Genomic DNA, 22,207 nt, shown 5'->3' on the forward strand with positions numbered 1-22,207 from the left:
CGGAGTCTCAGTGTCAAACGTCCCATCTCTAATACGTCCCAAAAATGTATGTTGTGAATATCAGACGCATATTCAGTCATTGGCCCACATTCCATATGTCTTCACCAATCAAACTAGTTACTACAAAACAGAAACCCTTTCAAACTTGTCATTTGCAAAGTCCACACGAAGGTAGAAATTTTCAAGCAACCAAACGTCATGTGCAAAACACAATAAGTATATCCTGTACATATTATTGGAGAGATTTGACTTGTGCAGCGGCGTCACATCATTGATTTTATTCTTGGTGTAAATCAGAGCAGACAAATCTCCCAAGGCTGGAGTATCTTTATATATTTTTGGGCTTTTTTTTATATCATGGGTGATAGGAAAATCCACACATACATACATGCAGAACACACAGGGCATCAGCCTAATTACAAGTGACAGGGAGGCAGCTAAGGGAAACAGCAAAAGCCATGGTCAGTTCCACTGTGGTGCACTGCTGGCAGTATGCCCTATTTAGGCATCTATCACACACAGACACACACATGGACACACTCTGACCAATTAGCACACAGCCAAACCCACAAGATGTACCAGTGTGGAAATGGATACAGCCGACATGCACAAACGGAGACACAGAAAGGGAAAATGAAATTACATGCTTGGTAGCGTTATCGTTTACAGTGATTCAGTACAATGGACAGAAGCACATGTGCGATAATAGAGATAGAACAGTCACATTTGTTCACTCCAAGAACGCCCACATACACGCGCACACATGCGCACACACACTGGAACAATGCCAAGACCTGAGGTGCAGACCTCCTGAATCTTTTAATTAGATGTCTGTTTTGACAAGTTATTCTCAAGAACACTTGCTGCCCACCAGGGTCTTTAGATTTTCAACGAGGGCAGATAAATGCCTATTTGCTGACCTAAGTGACGTGTATGCACTTTTATAATTACGTGTCATGACTCTACTCCTTGAGCCGTCACCTTACCCTGATGGAGGGGTTCGTGTGTCCCAATGTTGCTAAGTTGATAGTGACTTTACGCCCCTGGTAGGGCCACCCAGGAAAAATAGATCAAATGTCTAAGGCATAGCTAGACTAGACATAGCCCGACTCCAAACCTTCGATCAAAAGTAGAACCTCGTTTTCCCCCTCTCGGACGCAGGTCGCCGGACCACTACGTGGATTCAGAACTAAAAGTGAGACTGAATGGCGAGCACCTGGTGGCCGAGCTTGGACTGGTACACAGCCTGAACAGACGTCATTCCCTCTTTTCATGGGCTCACCATCTATGGGAGGGGCCAATTAGGTCAGGTGTGTTGTGTGAGCTGGGTGGTGACCGAAGGCAGGGGAACTTTCTATGTCCATGTGGATGATGTGATTGTGCCCTAAGTGAAAGAGTATCTTTGACTTTTGATTATGAGTGAGGGAAGAATGGAGTGTCTCACTTTTATTGCTAAGTCCACCTCCAGGGTTTCTTCAATGAGAAACTGGATCAGCTCCTCGAAGCTGAGGCACTTGGTGATTCTCAATGCTAATCTTCACTATAGATGCTCTCTCCTTTTTTTATATATATATATATATATATATATATATATATATATATATATATATTTTAAACATGTGTGTTTTGGAGTAATTCTGTGTTGTTTTACTTGGAAAAAAAGTCCAAAGTAATTTTTTTGGGTGTTTTTTATTTTTTAATTTTTATTTTTTTTTGTAGTAGTAGTAGTACTGTGTGGAGTTAATACATAAAAGCATATTTATTATTAGGGATCTGCAATGACACTTTTTTCAGACTAATACCAGTATGAGTATTCACTCTTTGAGTATTCACTGATAACGAGTATGGAAGTGCTTTTGATTTGTAAGATTTAATTTAACACAATGACAAAAAATTGTGAACATGTCAACTCGCTGTGTCCATCTACCGCACTAGAGCGCCAACTATTGCCTAGGAGGACTTACGTACTTACTATATCAGTTTTTTTGTGTGTTTTTTTTTTGTGCCTTTGGCTGGTATCAGCAACCTCCATAAGTACCCAATACCTTAAAAAAATAAGGCTGATATCAGCCCGATGACTTTACTTCAGTACTTACCAATCCCTATAAAAGCACACTTATATTTGTACTGACAACTGTACAACAAAAATCTGAAGAGCTGTTTGGGAGCCAAAAGTGGCTCTTTTTAATGAGCCGAGCCAATAAACTATTTTTCTAAAAACAGCTGTAATTCTCATCACTAATGGAAAACCCCCGCAATGACTTGGTTGGATATATTCCAGCCAGGTTTTAAGCACACATATTTGTGTGGCTCAGTCATACAGGAATCTGAAGGCAATGTTCCCAGTTATGTTTGGGGGCAGGTACTGCAGCCGTAAAAAGGGCACCCGTTGTCAGCAATGAAGCACACCGGATGAGGGCATCCATTTTTTGGGGTGCGTTTAGGAAACATTGGTCTGTAGCCATGTTGTAATGTTTTCAGCAGAGCATCAATGTTTTGAGTATTATTGTGGTTAATTTTGCACCAAACCTACTTGGGAATTGCACAAACAGTCCTTCTTCCTACCTGCGTTGCATTGCAGGACCCAGCACTCAACTTTGTGAATGACAGCCAAGAAGAGGAAGAGGATGGGGAGGGGCAAAGCTGGACTCTGTATATGGGTGTACCAGATCAATCATTTATCTCAAGGACTTAAATAAATGCTATCAAAACACTTTTGGGAAGAGAGGCCCCTGATGAACATTTTCGGATTCTTCTGCCGCGTAGTGAGGCACCGAATACTACCATGTGAGGGGTGAACGTACTTTTAGGTCTGATCAGTTTTGAAATACTGTGGATAAGTGTCTAGAGTATGGCAGCCTGACATACATCTCTACCGGTCTGGTTATTGCTGCTCCGTTGTCCACTCTCTTGCTTCTCCCCCAATAACACCACCACATCTCCCTAATCCCCGGTGCTCCCCAAATCATATGCATAATAAAATGCATGCCAATCCACTCAAAAGTTCTGGCTGCTTTTCACTATTATATTCTCACCTGCCTTCTTTCTATACGACATTCACCTTGCTACCTTATATTTTGGACGGAACAAAATAAATATCAGCAGACATGCCCACAGTGTGCGTGAACTGAGTAAGCGTCTCGATTTTTCAGCATTTTGAAGCCTGCTTGGATTAACTTTTTGACTGTATTTGATCAAACTTGGCAGGCTTGTTAATAACATTATTCTCTGTGGTGTGTCAAATTAATTATTTCGCTTAAAAGGGACATTTAAAAGCGCATTGTGCCGTTTAAAAAGGTAATATTAAAGCTTTTTCTACATCACGCATCCTCCACCAAAGCCCAGTTTAGTATGAAGAGCCCTGACTGTTTTACTCTAACTGCACCTATCAGCTTTTATCATTCCTTTATAGTAGAGTGTGCGGACCCTCACAATCCACAGTTTCTCTAGGGAGGGGTGGAGTGGTGGAGGGTGACGTTATGCACGTCCCCATAGAGTAGCGAACTTACGCGGACCCACTTAAGATCGTGCACAAACTCGCACACCATGAACGAGCCTGACACAGATGCTGCAGTTTCACTCTGGGCCAGAGGTGGCAGTCGCGAGTAGAAAAGTGACAAACTGCACAAAGATCCTTTAAGTTAAAATGAGTTGCAATGTTAAAAGTGCATGGAAAAACGATTTTCATTGGGACTTGAAAGCTTTTATTGCTATGATAAATCAACTGAAATACAAAAGAGAGGAATTCTATTAGTTTTAATGACCTTGTTAATTAAAGGTGTTTTATTAAGATACATGGTTCTAGACTGTCACCTGTTGTCTTTAATTGGAGTTGAAGGAGAATGTAATTATGCAGAGATCAATAGTCAAGCAGTATTCAGCAAGAACACAATAACAATTTGTATTATATCCGAACTAGTTCCTTCCTCAATGTTGTTTAATTTCTTTTAACTCATTCACTCCCAGCCATTTTCACTGAAGCAACCCCCTTCACTGTTTTACTGGATTTTGACATATTTTGCAAGGCCCACATAATATTGTGTTCTATTGCTATAGAAAAAATGCATTTTGCAGCAATTGGCATTAGAATAAAGTTTCATCATTAATAAAGTGTCATCATTATTCACAAACCTGTTGAAAACACTGGAAAAAAAGAGCTTGTTGCAACATGGCCCTGACTGATCTCTTATACTCTGCTGCCACCTGATGGCTGTTTTTGTAATAACTACCATTGCTTTAAGCCACCTATTCAGGTCAGAAGCCACATCAAAGCCTTCTTTATGTTCTAGCATTAAAATAAAAAATTAAAAAAAAAAAAATTAAAAAAAGTCTACATACGTTTTTGGGGTGAAGGACAAAGTATAAAAAAATAAATAAACGGATTTGTTTACATTTTTGGGTGTGAATGAGTTACAACTTGCTTGGGGGACATTTGCCCTTTTGTAGAGAACCAAGGCTGTAACAGAAGTTAAACAGTTTAGGGGTTCACGGTTTAGGGGTAGAGTTCGCCAGTCGGCGAGCTGGCGAACTCAGTAACAGGGTTAGTTTTTCACTTAGATCGTTGGGGTGACGACCGGGGCCTCTCCCCGCTGGGCCTGGGGTTCGGGGATGCCGCCCGTCCTCCGGTGCCCCCATCTCCCCTTCTGCCCCTGGTGTTCCGTCCCTCCGCGTGGTGGGGGATGGGGTGGGCGCGGGTGCCCTCTCCGCTCCTCTGCCCGGCCCCTCTTCGGCGCAGATGCCTGGGTGCGGTGTGTCCCCGGGGTCTGGGGATCGGGGGCTGTCGGTGGGTGGTGGTGGGGGCGGGGGCGGCATGTTTGGGGGGATGTGGTGGTGGGGGTGCCGGGGTGGGGGGGGTCTCTGGGGATTTGGGGACCTGGGGGCGGTTGGGGCTGGGTTGGGGTGGAGGGGGGGGGGGGGTCGTGGGGGGGGTTGTCGGCCGGTGGGGTGCCTGGTGGGCCTGCAGTGCCCCGTCCTGTTGCGTTGGGTTGGAGGCGCGGGCCGCGTTGGGGTGGGGGGCGCTCCTGCTCCTGGGTTTGCTCTCCGGCCGGTGGCCCCTGCGGGGCCCGGGGGTCGTCCTTTGGCGCTGCCGCGGCCTGGGGGGCCCTGAGGTGTTGCGCTTGCTCTGTCCTGGCGGGGGTCGACGGCTCCCCTCTTTGGTGGAGATTTTCATGGATGCCAGGTCCACCACACCAGCATCTATCGAAACTCAGACACAATTTGTTTCTCCCTCAGGTCATTGATTCGGTGGAGGCGGGTGTCTGTGGATCTCACTCTGCTTCGTCTGTCCTTTCTACCTTTCCTCAGTTTCTCCTTTGGGCCCTTGAGGTCTCCCTGATTTGTTGGAATTTAGATGTCTCTGGGGTTGGTGAAGGACTCTGGTTAGTGGCCCGGTGGGTGGTGTCTGGTCGGTGCTGGGCTTCGCTTTTCTTTCTTTTCTTTGGTTCCTCTTCCTGGCGGCCCCACGACTCTGGCTGGATTTTGAAGTGTTCGGTTTAGGTGAACGGTATGGGAATTCTTTTTTTTTTTTTACACGCTCGCACGCACGCACGCACACACACACACACACACACATATACAAAAAATAATAATAATAAAAAAATATATATATATATATATATATATATATATAAAAAAAGGGAGAACAATGATGATGACATGTCAAATGATCAATACTGATCTCTCCCCAGAAGGAAAAAAAAAAAAAAAAGAAGTTAAACAGACATGTTTAATTTTCTGGCAATGATTGTGTATTTACATAATAAAAACATAACATATGTGATACAATTGGGGGTCATTTTATGCTTACAAAGACAATTAATTTTATAACTGTGAATGCCTAACTGACGAGGTCTTTTTTACTCATTAAAAAACTATACATCCATCAGCCAGCTCGCAGCTCATGTAGGCAGATGCTCAGGGCACCACAGAATCCAGAGGGATCCAAAACGGGTTGGGCAGAACAAAAAAAATCATCTTGAATATAATTACGTTAGTTTCTATTAACGCTTAAAATAGAATAGCCAGTAGCACCTATAGATTCAAATTAATATTTAAAACATATTTCCAAATAAGTCCCCACACCGCACCCCTCCCCCTTCCAATTACTTCCCTCCACCGTTATCTCTTGCCTGATTGTATCTTTGACGGACCTGACGGTGACTGAAGACGAACCTAAGACACAAAAAAAAAGATAAGAAGAAAAGAAAAAACCTGAGTTAAAGTAAACATACATTGAAGCAATAGCACAGATGACAGGCATTTGACGGGCAAATGGAGCCTTAAAATAATGTGTAGGGATTAAACATGTATGAATTCAATTTGCCTAATGTCTAACGGGTTTATTACCTCTTGATAGCATTTATATCTGACAGGTGACAGTTTCCCCTGCTGTTAATAGTAAAAATGCTGTTCCTTTTCATTACTTTATGTCAGGTATTTAATCTTACTTGGAGGGTGTGTTAGTTAAAAGTGTACGTTAGTTAAAATTGTTTAAAACATGTTAATTACTTTGGATCACACATCATAATTATTATCATGATCATATTCTGCATCCTCCTCTCACCAACACCAACTGCCCTCATGTCTTCCCTTACTACCTCACTACTATAAAGTTAGTGTTCCAAAAGGATATGGTTGCCATTAAAGGGTTAATGTACATCCATCAACCATTCTCTTAGGTTAGAATTTACCAATTCTGGTCCTTCGAGGTCCGGAGTCCAGCAGGTTTTAGATGTTTCCGCTTACCAACACACCTGATACTAAAGATCAGGATCGTTATCAGGCATGCTGAAAGAGCTGATTACATGACTCAGGTGTACTCGCACACCTCAAACATGGGTGGAAACATCTCAAACCTGCACGGCTCCGGACCTCGAGGACTGGAATTGGTGAACCCTCTCTTAGGTCTTCCTCTTGTTCTCTTGTGTTCAAAGTGACGGGAAGATGGTGTGAGCCGATTTTGGTTCCCCAGAGATGTGTTTTTATGCGAAAAAGACGGAGACGTGGAACGACACCTTCTACCATCGAAAGCCACCCAGAAAAGAGAAAATAACAAGTAAGGTAACATAAGCCTCGTTTCCACCGACGGTATCTCCTTTACTCTACTCTACTCTGCTCTTTTCTACTTGGCCCTGCAACAAAAAGCAGTGCGTCTCCACTGCCATGGCCACCACCCGCCCCTCCTCACTTCGCCAGTGATGTCACTCTGAAGTGACCCCAGCTAGCGTGCACTGCACACACAGGCAAAAACAATAGAGAGCACATATGTTTTTTGGTAACTGGGTGCTTGGTTTGTGGCTGTTTATTTCAGCCTGAAGACATTAAATTAATATTGCAGCAACCAGAACACTGCATTCAATAATGTTAAAAAGGTTTGCACCTCCTCAAAAGTCCAAGAATGAATCTGTTTGGAAGCCATTGTTGTCATCTCTTCGTCGTTAATGGCAGCTGTTTTCCCGGGGTGGTGGCTTGCGCAGCTGCACATTGATGACATGTCTCAAACCAATCATTGGCTTTCAAAAATAATTATGTCACGTTTTGGAACTGGACCACTTTTTTTTTAGAACTGCAAAGGAACAGGTACCAGAAAAAGAGAGTAGAGTAGAGTAGAGTAGAACCGGGTAGATTTGTTGGTGGAGACGGGGCTTTTGGAGAGTAGAGTAGAGTAGAGCAGAGCAGAGAAGATACCGGCGGTGGAAACGAGGCATAAAATATGCTAACGCACAGACATGTTGACTGCCGAGAAAAGCATTAGCCTTCCTCCTCCACCCCTTTTATTAATGCGCATATTCTGTCTTACTTCTTCATTCAACTCCTTTTCCAGCACATGCCTCCACTTTTCCATATGTTGGGCAACTGGAATTAAAGTGCACCATAAATGTAACAACAGGCAGAGTTGTTGAAGGGAGCCCATCATTTTATCTATTTGTCTTGAAACACGGAGAAAACAAAACATTTTTCCTCAGCAGAGAATGGACTTTTTTTCCCCCAACCATCTTATTAGAGCTGACATTTGAATATCTCTTGGGGGAAAAACAGTAAACATTAAAGAAGGGGAAAAGAACAAACATGACCAGTGTGTTCCAATTATAGCAAATTCACTTGAATAGGTACATTTTACTGTCCAGTCATAATCCACAGATTTATTCAACAAAGGCAAACGGTGCCAACCCTCAACCCCCTCAATAACCACCAACTCCCGCCGTGCATGAATGATTTGGATGCTCTTGTCATGAGGAGGGACAGACTCAAGAGCAGATGACACAGTGAAGTGTTTGGAAGCCCAGCTGCACTTTTGTTCCACAAACAATCACTAAAGAGGTGGTGATGGCCAGCATGAATTTTATCCAGGCAAGTGTCGGGGGGTATGAACACAAGAATGTAATATTCAATGTGTTATCAGGGACTCACACTAGCAGGACTAGTGTTGCCAGTTTTTGTACCAGAAGCTGAAAATTATGAAAACATGGTGAGATACAAGAAAATTAATCAAATTAATAGGAAGACATATATTTTCATCTCTGCAGTATATTATCTGAACACAAGGAAGGTTTAGGGTACGTACAGTATATGAAATTGGAAATTTACCCACATCATTATCAGGCCAAATCTTTTTGGCCCTCTTTCTCTCTACAGTGCTGGGACATTGCAAACATTAGGACCATGGTGGTCATGCTAGTCTCTTATTTTTTGGGGAAAAATAGTTGCTGGAGGGGTGGGAAAAGTCACTAAGTATAGCAAAATGTTGGTAAATTGGTAACACTATAGACACAAGTCCTCATGCTTGCTTGCTACCTCACTTGTAGTACAAAGTAAAGGCACCGCATATTTTACGTTTGGACTTTGACTTCACGGTCACTGCAAGGGCCTGTCAGAGACTGTGGGCAGGTCGGAATGTGGCCCCCATGTATTGATGGACAAGTAAAGCTTCATTAAGCCACCTATGATATTTTTTGACTCCTCTAGATCTTGGTTTACAGATGCAGTGGAAATTTTATTAATTTCTATTGTACCTGTCTTTAGCGTTAAACCAAGAGCCCCATCTAGAAGAGTAAAAACACATCATAAGTGCTTCATGAAGCTTAATTTGTCCATCACTAACTGGGGACCACGTAAATTCATGAAGCACTTGTGGTATTATTTGACTCCTCTGACACGGTAAATTCTATACATTGTCTTTAAAGACAGTGACTCCAAGTGTTTACTGACGGCAGTACTCTTTTCTTTATTGCTAAAAACAATTACCTCAATTTTGTTTTGATGTGGTTGAAGGAGATTGAAAGAGATTTTGGTTCATCCAGTTATTAATTGTTTTTTGACAATTACAAAACACTTTAATTGAACTGTTATTATCTGTGGACATTAGTAGACAGAGGTGGGCTGGTAGCCTGGCAAGCCACACCCACTTTCTTGAAAAAGAAAGTGGGTGCGGCTTGACAGGCTTTTTCAAGAAAGTGGGTCTGGACAGGTGTCCATAGACAGGGATTCGGTACCGGCTGAAAACAGGCCGACCAATCAAATGTGTCTATTTGCGTGACGTCATCTTCGCTAACGCTGTTCGAATATCAAAACAGAGTGACTCATGACACACAGAATCTTTAAGTTTTTCCTGCAACAACGACATAAGTCACAATCACTACTGTCTCTCTTCTGCTAGCAGCCATGTTGGATTTTTACTCCGTCCCCGCAAAAAAAAGACTTCAATGAGTCGCTTGTCTTTTTTTTCTTTTTCTTGAGAGAGCTCAGTATTGTTCATTCAGTAATCTCACCGATTAAATATGTTATCATCATTGCTCTCTCTCTCTCTTCTTTGTGTGTGTGCACGTGTGTGCATATGTGCGTGCGTGTGAGTTTGTGCTCATTAATTCACCTGAAACCTATTAAAAATCTCATACCCTTCACCTAAACCGAATACTTCAGAATCCTGATAGAGTCGAGAAGTTGTCAGGAGACCCGAGGAGTAAACAAAGAAAAGAGAGAAAAGTGAAATCCAGCACCGACCATACACCACCTACTACACACAGGGTTACAAACCAGAATCTTTCACTAAGTCCAGAAGCATATACATTCCAACAAATTAGAGAGACCTCAAGAGACCAAAGGAAAGAGTAAAGAAAGGAAGGAAGGATACTCAGGAGCCCGGAGCGCCCCCTACCCCAACACGGCCTGCGCCACCAGCCCAACGCAGCAGAACGAGGCACGGCAGGCCCAGCAGATGTAATTGTGGCAAGAAAAATGGTTTGAGAGCATATAGTGGATTTGAGAGAGTGTGGCAAGTGGCTTTGCAACGTTTTGGAACACTAAAGGAAGCCTTATGAAAAAGCAACACTCGCTACATGCGCGCACCTTGCAAGCCCGCCCCGCTTAGTGAGACACGGGCTTTAAATGTAGTCACTGAACACCTGAATAATTGATGCTACAGTACAGTTTTCACACAAGTCTTACTGTAACCCTTTGTTAGAGTGAAGAGTTAACAACAATAGTGAATGTGTCAAGAGAGAAGATAGAACACACAGCCACAACGGGACAGTCCAAAACACCAGAAGTGAATGAATAGATTACATCGTGGAGGCTGATATATGCGCTAAAATATATGAATACAATGTTTTTCAAACTTTTTGAGCCAAGGCACATTTTGTTATTGAAAAAAAAGAAAGAAACTGTAGCTTTTGACAATATAAAGTTGTTTTTGTCAAAATGCCTTAAATAGGAAGCAAATAAACACAAGGAAAAATAATTTTATAATCTCCTCAGTCAGTGTAAAACCTGGGCCTGTCACAGAGCTAATATCGTGAAAGGCATCGAAGAAAGACACACACTAAGCTTCCTCAGCACCTTTCAGCCTCTCTCTGTTTTTAGAGCGGTCAGGCTTGAAACGCTCCCCTCACACAGTTTTGTCATGAAAAATGGGAGCAGGGTCATAATAGCTTTATGTGCCAGAATGGGGAACTCCTTGGCAGTATCTAAGCAAAAACCGTCCAAAGATAGATTAGCAAAGTTTAGCTTTAACCCGTTATTTGGTCTCAATTCAGTTAGTTCCTCTTGTTCCTGTATATTCATTTCCTTTCCATCAAATGATGCGGAGCTATATGGGTCCCGAAAACAATCAAGGCATTCCGTGGAGGCTGAAGGGAAATAAAATGACATCTAGTTTTGAAATGTTTAACCATTATCTTATACAATGCAGCAGTGTTAACATCTTGTCATTGTTTGGTGAGCGCGGACATTTCAAGGTTGCCACTTTGCACATATTATTGCTAGAGTTGTACTATTGAACTGAATCTATTTACTTTATCTGTACTTGTAAGCAGGTTTTCATTTCAGCCAATTTATTCATTTGACTGAAAATATTTGCCAGGTATTCTAGGCTTGCACACCACAAGCAAGCAGCTCTGTGTAATTTGTCAGAAACACTTCTAAGTTCCTCCTGCAGCTGACCTTGCTACGCGACAACCTCCGAGTGACACAGCAAGGCTTTATTCTCACACAAAGATAAGCAAAAATGTGAATTCTCACGGGTCAAGACTTTCTCACAACATCATCCAATACAGGAACTAGGTCTGTCAGTACAGTCTTAGCAACTTAGGGCCTCGCGGTGTAAAAAAACAAACAAAAAAAACAAAACAACAACACTGTAACAATTACATCTGGGTTTCTTTCATTGACTCGTCTTACAAAGCCTTTTGCTGTGCCTGATGTTGGCTTCAGATCCGTCATCGCAGACATTTGTGCAGTATTCAACCACTTACGTTTTCCTTGTTCAAAATATTCGGATTTGAACCCCCCCCCCCCCCCCAAAAAAAATATCCGCTCTTGTTGTTTTTTCTTCTGGCAATGCATTGCAAAAACGTTTTCTCTGAATGCAGCTCCATCCACAGAACACATAGTGGCTAAGACTTGAACATGTTTACTAATATCAGTAAACTTATCAAATTGCCATGTAAATTTCTTACTGATACAGACTGTATCTGTACTGTTTGTGCTTGTGTGTGTTGTTGTTTTTAACAAGGACAAATAGTACTCCGTAATATTGTACTTTATAAAAACAGTAATTAAACAGAATATGGTTTGTGTGCCATGATTTACCATAGATTTAATGCTGCAATCCAATTAATTCCTCAGGGCATTGAATCGATTGCACCCGGATCGCTCTGGTTATCTTATAAGACGTTTGCCTCTCACCAGAGGCTTCATCAGTTCATGCAACAAAGTTTGATTAGGACAGACCAACCTGAGTTGGTGTGGAAAACCCTACTTATTATTAACTATTTATTCTCTAAGTCAGAGGCACGCCCTACCATTATGAAATGGTATCATTATTTTGTGATACGAAACAACCATTCTTAAGATGGCTTGCAGAGAAGCCTGTCAGTCAATTAATAGTTGGATGGAATTCATTAATATTGCCTCGACAGCAATGCTTGTCAATCATTTTATGTTATGCCCCACCCAGGAAGATGAGAATATTTTACAGCCACCAACTCTCAACGATAAACAGTATCATTCGTCTGTAAAACAGTTATCAGTACAACTCTTCATAACGTTAATATTAAAGAAAACAAAAAAAGAAATATACATCTGCTGAATGACTTTATTAACATTGTTTATACTCCCTGCGCACACTGACAATGAGAGCACTTACACTTTATTCTTGTATGGCAAAAAAAAAAAAGTTCCCCGGGGTCGGACGCGCCCCTGCTCCCTTCTTGGGGGACTATGTTTTTGTTGTTTGTTGGAGGAGAACTCATTGAGTCTCTTAGGAATGGATGAGAGGATGACATTGTATTTGGGGGATAGATGATGTCGTGAGCCCCCTCCTCTCTTTAGAGATAGTCGTTCCACCTTCACGCAGAAAGCCTCTCTGATTCCACTTTCAAACCATCTGTCAAGAATACATAAATTTTTTCCCCTCAAAATAGTGCTGCTTCTCTTCGAGGTGCCTCGAGACAGCTAAGTCTCAATCGATTCAATGCCCTGGGAAACAAATGACCGGGAAGAATGAGAATATCCACAAGCAAATTCACTTCATTGTATTGCTCTTTCCTATGTGCCCATCACTGAGTGGCTGTCTAATACTGTTCAGTCATGCAGAAACCAATGAAGTGCAATAGACGTCTTCTTCTAATAGAATTCAGAATATGTTGTAGTGCTAGCCATTTTACGTAGAAGATATCGAACATATGCTTGTGAGTTCTGTTTTGTTAGCTGTCTAAATGTGTTGCTCCACCCTTTGTGTTCAAATATCAAATTGCTTCTGAAAGAGCGACTATTGATGCTAATGTTACGCATGTCAGTAGCACTTTGCATTGTTTGTTAGCATTAAGCTATGTAGACATTTTCATAGTGCAAAGTTACGGTATGTTGTATTTAAGTGTACCTGTGGTGGCTCAGAAGGAGAAATGTATATAATTTATCAAGAAAAACTTTGTATTGCATTTATTTGTTACACTGGTTGTAGCGAGCAAAGCTGGGCACTTCCGTTAATCCTCAATACCCGTTGATGACAATGCCCACATTTCAAGGCTTGCTTCCGCATATTCGGCGAATGCTTTGTGACGCTCATAGGCTCGCAAAAATACAGCGAATGTGAGGGACTGTCTGTACTCACCCCGGTTGACGGATGTAAATGTGCTTCCTGCTCGGTCCATGTATTTTTCCGAGGCTTCACGCCATTCCAAAAAGGGTGGTCATCGTCATTAATGGGAATGGCGATTAACGTGTGCCCAGCTCTGAAAGCAAGCTTGTAATAGATCCCGGAACATATTTGTCGAGACGCCATGACAGCTGCCATATTCGCCGGCGAGGAGCGACGTCACCACGTTGAATGCCGTCTTGGCTCAATGGGGTTGATGCCACAAACTAACAACTTCCGTAAGTCACGCACTCACGCCGTTTCCGGCCACTGCTGTGACACACAGGCCGCGTCCCAACACTTACACCCCCCAGCCGCGCGCTCCCACTGATGGGCGCGAGCGCGCAGGGCGTCTCAGCTCTCTGAAATGCTTCGGAGAACTGAGAATGACACACTGCACACTTGCACCCATCGACGGGAACGCGCAACCGAGGGGGACAAGGGCGTAAGCGCAAGCAACGGGACGCGGCCCACACATCACAAACAGCAACTGGAAACAGCGTGACACTGGCACACGGAAGTTGGAAGTCCCACCTCCTCCGTGGCATATACCCAATTGACGACCCTGATTAAACACGGCATTTTTGACGAGTCATTTTCGCAACTCTCCAGAGTCGATGCTCACGGAAGGTCCATCAGTCTGTGACTGGCGACGCCTATTTGCTGACAAACAAGATGAGACAGGAGGAGGTGCTGTCATGCATGTAAGTATGAGCGAAGTGCGCATCTCGGCAGTGCTGTGCATTATGGGTAGGCCGGTTAGTAGCAGGCTACCAACTTTTCATTGAAAACTAATGGAGTCTAACGGGGGAAGCTCTGATGTGAACCATTTCAACCATTGGAAAGTTGATGTTTTTTATTTAATCTATTTTAAACATGCATAGCGGTTCGTTACTGACTGCCCTCTGCTGGGACACTACAGTTAAGCTTTTTTAAGTGCTTAATATTTAGCTGAATGTGTGCACTTTACCGGGAGTTGGACCGAGGAGGGACACACCGGGGACGTGATCAAGAGACGGCTAGGATCTTCTTTCACTGAGGGAGTCAATTGGGGCTAGAGGCAGGTTCTTAAATGACTTAAATGAATCACTGCATTAGTTTTCTTTTCTGTCTGGAAATTGGGAAGCGTGAACGGAGTTTTGCAAGCGTACATTTCCGTCTTCTCGAGCTTTGCAATGGTGTTTTTTTGCCTATAAATTCCATTAGGACAGTTAAAAATGGCACCAAGTGCACCTGTCGTTTTGTCACTTAAGGCTGAAAGCCATTTAAACAATGCTTGCGCAAGCTTTAAGGTGTGCAGTTACACAAACACGTTCTGCACTCTAATCTCCACCATTCAAATGACGGCTATGTCTGGTAGCAAGTTTTTGTCTTTTTTTTTAACTTGATTTTCATGCATGCGCAAACGTAAGAAATAATTGAGTCTGGGTTACATACTTACATCCATAGGAAAGTGATCTGGCGTTTCACTAAGTACTAATAGGTGCGATTGATGGCCCGTCAATGCCTTATTTCACCATATTTTCAATTTATGTTTACGTTTTATGTAGGGTTAAAAATGTCAATAAATAAAAGTAAAACAATAAATAAATAAAACGTTTTTACATTTTTTTACATTATTGTATGGTTATGAAACGTGATTTCTTTATTTGAATCGATGATGCAGTGTTGTTGTTTACTTTTTGAATTGTTTATAGTTTTAAAATTCTGTTATATTTTAGTTTTGTCCGCATGTGCTATTTCATGACATTTGCTGGCAATGCCGCCTACTTGTTCTTTTTCTCTGTTCCTTGCTTTGCTCTATCCTTAAAAGAAGCCGCCTCCATTCTGTTCTTCTATCCTGCTGCCCAGTGACAGTTATGACATTCTGAGGACGTGAGATCGAATCCGGGCTGCGACCTTCCTGTCTGGGGTTTGTATGTTCTCCCCGTGCCTGCTTGGATTTACTCCAGTTTCCTCCCACATTCCAAAAAAAACATGCATGGTAGGCCGATTGACCACTCCAAATTGTCCGTAGGTGTGATTGTAAATAGAATGTGAATGTGAATAGTTTTTTGTCTATGTGTGCCCTGCGATTGACTGGCGACCGGTTCAGTGTGTACCCTGCCTCCTGCCCATTGACAGAATATATTCCCAATAGAATGGGTTTACTGGGAGGCAGGTGGATCGGAGCGTGGGGATATCATTTCCCTCTGCTCCGGCTCACCTGCTTCCAATTTTAATGCACCACACTCACACACTTGTATATACACTGGGTGGGGTCACATTCAAGGTGTAGGGGTAGAGTTCGCCAGTTGGCGAGCTGGCAAACTCAGTAACAGGGTTAGCTTTCACTAAGAACGCTGGAGTGACGACCGGGGCCTTTCCCCCGCTGAGCCTGGGGTTCGGGGGTGCCGCCTGTCCCCCGGTGCGCCCATCTCCCCTTCTGCCCCCGGTGTTCCGTCCCTCCACGCGGCGGGATGTGGGGTGGGCGCGGGTGCCCTCTCCGCGCCGCTGTCCGGCCCCTCTTCGGCCCCGATGCCTGGGTGCGAGAGGTCCCCGGGGTCGGGGCTGGTGGTTGGTGGGGGTGGGGTGTGTGTTTGGCTTGTTTGGCTTGTTTTTTTTTTTGGGTGGGGGCGGCGTTGGGGTGAATGGCAGGGGTGGATGGGGGCGCGGGGCCTGTGGACCGGTGGGGTGCCTGGCGGGCCTGCAGTGCCCTGTACTGCTGCGTTGGGTTGGGGTGGGCGCTCCTGCTCCTGGGTTTGCGCTCCGGCCGGTGGCCCCTACGGGGGTTGTCCCTTGGCGCTGCCGTGGCCTGGGGGGTCCTGAGGTGTTGCGCTTGCTATGTCCTGGCAGGGGTCGACGGCTCCCCTCTTTGGTGGAGATTTTCATGCATGCCAGATCCACCACACCAGCATCTATCGGAACTCAGACACAATCTGCTTCTTCCTCTGGTCGTTGAATCGGTGGAGGCTGGTGTTTGTGGATCTCACTCTGCTTCGTCTGTCCTTCCTTCCTTTCCTCCGTCTCTCCTTTGGTCTCCCAGATTTGTTGGAATTTGGATGTTTCTGGGGTTGGTGAAGAACTCTGGTTGGTGGCCCGGTGGGTGGTGTCTGGTCGGTGCTGGATTTCACTTTCCTTTCTTTTCTTTGGTCCTTCCTGGGGTCTCCTGACGGCCTCACGGCTCTGGCTGGGTTCTGAAGTGTTCGGTTTAGGTGAACGGTATGGGATTTTTTAATAGGTTTTAGGTGAACTAATGAATACACACTCACACGCACGCACACACGCACACATGCACACACACATTCTCACCCACATACAAACTAAAAATTTATAAAGAAAAAAATATTATAAAAAAAGAATGGGCTTTCATTAAAAATTATATTAGATCACATATCTTATGCAGAAGTGCCCCCATCTGAACTTTCAATGTCAGTGTGTGTTTGCTTAAAGACTACTGATTATGACGACTCATGCTGAAAAAAAAAACACACCAACATCTTCTGTACTTCGCATCAGCAGAGTAATGTGATATTTTATATTTTTATTTATATGCTAATTGTAGCAATATAAACCATTTAAATTAGAACAAAGTAAAATCCCTAACACTCTTGACAATTGTTCATATTTGTCATGTTTATTTTCAGTCTTGTTTACTCCCTGTCATGTTTTCCTTGTGTTTTCCCCTTGTCTTGTCATTTCCTGTTTTATTGTGAAAAGTCTGACTCCTCTCGTTTCTGGTCACTTGCCCTTCCTCGTGTGGTGTCTGTGTCAACCCTGATTGTGTCCACCTTTCCCCATTACCCTCATGTGTCATCCAATCAGTGCCCTCAGCCAGGTGTGTCTGGTCATGTCATTAGTGTTGGTGTATTTAGTCGGTGGTCTCCCCCCAGTCTGTGTCGGTTCATTTTTGCTGTTGCTACTGTCGTAAGTCTTTCGCCACGTCACGCTGACCTCTTCGCCTGATCAGGATCCATGTCATGTTGTTAGTCTCGCCTTAGTTGTTTTGTCATGTTTAGCTTCATGTTTTGTTAGTTCAGTTTATTTTGTATTTTGAAGTTAGTTTTTTTTTGATTAGATATTAAAACGTCTTTTTGGACTGCACCTCTGCCTCCTTGCCCTGCCTTCCCGCATCTGGGTCCTAAAGCCCCCATCTTACTCACAATATTATAGCTATGTGAATTATAGTACCAAGCTGAAATGCCATGGACAGCATACCATAACCAAATCACAATAAAATATAAAAGCCCACTAAATTCTTGTGTCTCAGCAATTACACAAAAATGATTTATAAACATCATATAATATTAGTATAATATAATTTGACAGAATAGCATACTTAATGCATAAAAGTTTACAGCTTGAACAGGAATGTTGTTTGTATATGAAGCATTATGATTTCTCTGCAGATGTCTTAAATGAACCACATGCTGGACAATCACTTAGTGTCAGCCATAAGTGGATGTAATGATATATTACAGCATAAGTAGATTTTTTTTATTTTATTTTGTAAATCAGGGCAGTGTTGGGGTGTGAAATGCTCATTTTGGGATTTGGACATTGGATGGGTTTGTTAGATTATTATGCATCATTGCACATCTCCTCAATAATTACAACACCAGACAGCCACTGTGCTGATAACCTAAATTCAGTGTGTCGGTCATGACTCATGAAGCAATGTCATTTTATGCATGGTTATGCATGCTTCCACTCAGATGGCTAAGTGTCTGTCACAGTATGAGTAGTGCCAGCACATGACCCAAACTTTCTGGACTTTTTTTCCCCCAAAGACATATGGATATTTAGAATAGGGCGTTTTGCGGCGTTGTGGGCGTGAACCCAGCTGACTTGAGTCGCCACCAATTGAAGTGGCTCCTCCCATTCCATTTAAAATCGACGGGAAAGAGAAGCATTCCTTGATGTGGCAGAAGAAGAAATAATTTGCTGCAGAATGTCAAAGTGCATTTATAAGCACCAAGCCCATCACTGTGCCACATCCAAAGGGATTATTTAACAAATATAATAAAGATGAAAATAATAATACTGAGTTCAACAAATTGATTTATACAATGACTCCGAGGGTTCGATTACACAACCTTCATAAAGTTTAGTCCACTTTCAGCCACCAAATGTGCCGAGCACATGTCAAAGGAAACCCTCGGTACGTCAGAATACCCAACATGGCCGAACCAAATTTCCAAACAGGCAAAACAAGGCTGTTTTTTATGCTCAGCAGCTGCACCACTATGAATATACAGTAGGTAAGGCTCGAAATAACTACTTTTTTTTTTTATTCAGGATCATTTTTGCTTCTTTTGTTTATTATAAGTATTCTTGTTTATTTTGTATTGTATTGTACTGTATTGATAGAACAATAACTTAGCAAAATCACATAAGAGGGACTGACGTTCTACTAAACTAACTATTTTAAACTAATTCAGTTACTGATTTGGACATTATTTTCCTAAATAAAAGCAGATGTTTTCAATTGCAAATATATTTTGATAAGACACAAAAGATAATCTGTCTGATTTCATGAAGAATAACAGAAATCAGAGAATAATTATTAATTAATAACGAACAACCATGTGGTTGTTGTTTTTTTTTATATAAGCAACAGCCTCTATTTTTTAAAATGACATTGAAAAAAAAATCTGCAAACTATTTTATTGTCTAGTAACATTTTCCATTGGGCAATTTCAAACACACATGTACATCTCAGTTTAAAACCTGTGGGCAGTATTTTATTTTGAAATGGCTTGGTCAGAACCATCAAAAAGCCCAAATCGGGTCACAAAACCGCCTATTAAACTTAACATTTCTTACTACTCAATGGACTTGTGAAATCACAAACACCCACTAACTATGGCCAGCAGATGGCAGCCTTGTATTTATTTTCAATGAGATCACATTAGTATGGAATTACACTGAAACATGACCAATCTGATGAAATAGAACGTTTTCAAGAATGACGTGAATGATCAAAGCCTATATTACATTAAATATAATTCACAGTGTCACTAAACAAAAAATATTGGTATCAAAGTCACTGTTCTGCAGAAAATATTTTCACAAAAAGCTTGTTTTCTCCTTATCTTTTCAATTTTCGCTCAATGTCACTCAAATTACCTATTTTTAAATGGTGATTACTAAAGAGCGGAATAGTAGTAGAAGTAGAAACATACTTTTTTTTCTAATGAAAGAAGGGAATGCGATCTTTAATTTGGTAGCACCATGTTTATGAAGTCAAAGTACACAATAGGCTATTCTGACCAAGGTTATTTTAGTTAACTAAAACTAACGAAAAAACAAAAATTCAAAGAACTATTTTGTCAAAGAAATAAAATAAAAACGAAAATGATTTATTTATTTTTAAAACTCGAAAACTAACTGAAACTTTATTTTATGTTTACAAAACTAACTAAAACTATCAATAATTATAGCAAAAATGTTTTAGTCTTTGGTAATTAATTTAATGCATGATCCTTTGGGGGATGATTTTAAATGTGATTTTAAGTAGATTTATTTAGATATTAACCGGAATAAGAATGATGTCACTCCTATGATGTTTTTTTAAATATTGCGCACAAGTAATACACATTTAAAAGAAATAAACTGAAACTAACTAAAACTAAGAATTTATTAAATAATTAAAACTAATTTAAAAAACTAACAGAACCACCCTGAAAACTAAATAAAACTGACAAAATTTAAAAAACAAAACTCAAAACAAAATAAAAAGTAACTAAAATGAAAATTCCAAAACTATAATAACCCTGTTTAAGACATGGTCGAACATAGCCTTCAAGTCCACAAAACAGCCTCCCTGGGTGGAGTTGGCATGATCTTGCCATCCTTGAATGGCTTGCTCTCACGTTCCAAAAACATGTTTCTTAGGTTAATTAAAAACTCTAAATTATCTGTAGGTGTGAATTTCACTGGGAAAAGTTTTGTGTGTTTGTGATTGACTGGCGAACACCCTGCCCCTCACCCTTAGTCAGATGGGATAGGCGTCATCTCACTAGCTACTTTAAAGAGGGTAAAATATCCAGAAAATTGTAGGATGGTTGTTTCAAACAATTAGCATCACCTAGCTCACCATCAAAACGATCATTTTCCACTGTCGTATTTCTTCTTCAGATTCACATTATTTGTTGGCATTCTGCACAACTCCAACTGTCAACTAAGAGAAAGTACATAACAGGTCAACATCTATAACCAATGTTTACAGGACTTTTGCCCTCAAGTAAAAATCACTATCAAAGTAAAAAAAAAAAAAAAAAAAAAAAAAACATTGACGTCCAAGTTGGCATTCACAACCTTTTGAAAGGAAGTAAAAAACTATTTTTGTCCAACAGGACCAGGGCGTCTTTTGAATGACAGATTAGAGCTCTCAGCCAGTCTCAAAGCTCTTCTCGTTGCACTTTTTTGGGGACAAAAATGCGGATGCTTTGCTGAAAGGCATCAATTTTGAGAATAAGCCGCCACCATGCAAGTGTAACCGATGTTTCTCCGAGCCTGTGTGTGTATGTGTGTCTGCATGACTCCTGTTGCTATGGTTATGCCTTTCTCTGGCTCAGTCTGCAAGCGGATAAATAATGCACACTAATGCTGGCTTGGTGACAGCACTGCACCAAGCTGTTACTCACATCAGCTTTGGCTGGAAACACAAACGCAGACATAAATATGTTTGTGTGCATATCGCGGCATAAGGGGTATGCAGCCCCTTAATCTAGTTAACATACCTACCAGCATGAAACACATCATCTTTTGGACTGATTGCATAAAATATCAAGCTAACTGCTTTGATGGTCGGGTTTGTTTCCAAAAGAGTCAAATTTTCGACACAAATATATCAGGTGAATCATTTTTGATGGAATGATGTTTTTCACCACTGTGGGCTTCATATTATAGTTCACCCATTCAGTAATGCCGGGCAATCAGCGTTGTGACTTCAATAAAATAGGGGAAATTAAGCATCATTGTATGTATCCGTTTCATTCACAAGTGTAGTTCATATCCAGACAATGCCTCCACTAAGCTAATTTATGCAGGAAAGTGCTGGCTGCGTTCATCAACAGGCATTTTTGCTGGATTTAATCAATGTGGAAGCAAAGATGTGTGCAAAGACTCTGATTTAGACGGCCTCCCCCGGTGTTTTGGAAAGATGCCCTTTTGATAAAATGAAAAGGGCAGATGGATGTGATCTGAATAAAATAGAAAAACAACATGACAAAGGAGCACAAGGAGGATAACATCTCTACCTACAACTGACTGGATTTAGACAAAAGAATGTATTCATTATACAGTTGTGATCAAAAGTTTACATACACTTGTAAAATAACATAATGTCAAGGCTCTCCCGAGCTTCTAGTCATTTCTATAACTCTGATCTTTCTCTAATTGTGTAATTGGAACAGATACTTTCTTGTCACGAAAAAGATTCCTGATTTTTTTTTCTTTTATGACTTTATTCGGGGTTAACAGAAAAAGTGAACAAATCTGCTGGGTCAAAAATATACATACAGCAATGGTAATTTTTATTTACATGTCTGTTGGCCATGTTGACTTCAATTAGGCGCTTTTGGTAGCCATCTC

Source organism: Vanacampus margaritifer, chromosome 1, assembly GCF_051991255.1.
Source record: "Vanacampus margaritifer isolate UIUO_Vmar chromosome 1, RoL_Vmar_1.0, whole genome shotgun sequence".
Classification (NCBI taxonomy): Eukaryota; Metazoa; Chordata; class Actinopteri; order Syngnathiformes; family Syngnathidae; genus Vanacampus; species Vanacampus margaritifer.